The sequence below is a fragment of the Pinus tabuliformis genome, chromosome 4_2, assembly GCF_031772625.1.
Source record: "Pinus tabuliformis cultivar Carrire ecotype Pingquan chromosome 4_2, CPIR1, whole genome shotgun sequence".
Classification (NCBI taxonomy): domain Eukaryota; kingdom Viridiplantae; phylum Streptophyta; class Pinopsida; order Pinales; family Pinaceae; genus Pinus; species Pinus tabuliformis.
The window spans coordinates 681622929-681624491 of record NC_142304.1 but is presented as its reverse complement, the minus strand read 5'-3'; the positions used below and the strand labels follow the sequence as shown (position 1 = coordinate 681624491).

General features: G+C 28.0%; 1 non-coding gene across 1 annotated transcript; it reads left to right on the top strand.

Moving 5' to 3' along the window:
- Positions 1–614: 614 nt before the first annotated feature.
- Positions 615–702, top strand: TRNAI-UAU (transfer RNA isoleucine (anticodon UAU)). The gene is given in 2 exon segments: positions 615–652; positions 667–702. It is a non-coding gene; the product is annotated as a tRNA-Ile (tRNA).
- Positions 703–1563: the final 861 nt, after the last annotated feature.

Genomic DNA, 1563 nt, shown 5'->3' with positions numbered 1-1563 from the left:
TATCCAATAATTTAATATATAATAATATTTTTTTTAATATTCATCTCAATTTTTTCTTCTCTAAATAAAAGTCAATTTTAATTATCTGTTTCTTCATTATTCCTTCCCTAACAGTTATATAATTTATATAAGTTATTAGAAGTTATATAAGTTATGAACTTCTAATAGTCATATTTTTTTTTGGGTCTAACTCCTTTCACTTTTGCAAATTCACGATCATAACACAGTTTAAAATTTTTTATCAACAATAATTTGTAATTGTTTTTTAATATTAATAAAATGAGTTAAAAAATAATCATAATAGTAATTTAAATTTATTTTAATTCCAAGTTTATTAAATATTTTTTAAATTTTATTTTAATATTTACATTTGATAAATCACTCTAACTCATTAAAATTAATATAACAAATCATATATATTAATATTTTATGACCTAAATATATTTAATAATACTATTTACAGAGTTTAAAGAATTATTTTCGTCTTCATTATTATCATTAGCTAGTGATTATCAAGGCAAAAAACGCAGAAGGAACATTATTATTTTTGTTTTCTCTAAATTTTTTCCTCCGAATAACAAAGACAATAAAGAAAATGAAGTGTTTTAGCAAATGGTCCCGTAGCTCAGTTGGTTAGAGCATTGGTCTTATGATCAAATAAAAGCAAGCCGAAGGTCGCGGGTTCGAGCCCCGCCGGGACCAGTTTGACTTTTTGAAGACTTTCGTTTGGTCGGCTGAATCACGGTTCTGTGGTGAAAGTTGATTGCTGGAGACGAGACTGTCTTTTTATTAAGAACATCCATCTCCTAGATTATATATAGGTTGGGTTTGAAGAAGATTTCTTACCCTTTTTATTATTATGAATGGAAAGGCTTACATGCCTTGTATTTTTGATGAGGGTAGGTATGCATATTTTTTTAAATTTAATATATCAAAGGGTAGATTTTGTAAATTTTAGTAGTCAAATTGCTGTGTAAAGATGAGTCTCTTGTTCCATAAACGAGGGGTCTTATATACCAACGGGTCCTTAGCCTTACAAACAAGGGGTCTCATACATCAATGGGTGCCTTATCCAAAAAATAAGGGGTCTCATATGCCAATAAATCGCTTATCCAAGAAAGAAGAGGATCTTATACACCAATTTGGTCTCTGACTTGCTTATAATCTTAAAATTAGATTATTATTATTATTAAAAACCTCACTTAAATTTGACTCATAGTTATATTTGATAAATGAACACATATATCACCTTATTATCCATGGCGTTCAGATTGCGACTTAATATTAGTTTAATTAAATCCCCTACATTTTATTAATCCTTCACAACTACCAATTTTTTTCTTTTGCAATTGTTTGACATTCCATAACTTGCATATTTTTTATTAGACGTATGCCGAGACATATTGACTTGCATATTTTTTCTTGTTGACATCCTTCAACCAAAAATATTTTATTATCGATGACCGTAGCCCTTCACCACGTGATTATTTTTCTTACAAACCACATTTCAACATCTCATATTTATTATTAATGTGTCCAACTCTTTCCATCTAATTTAGCTAT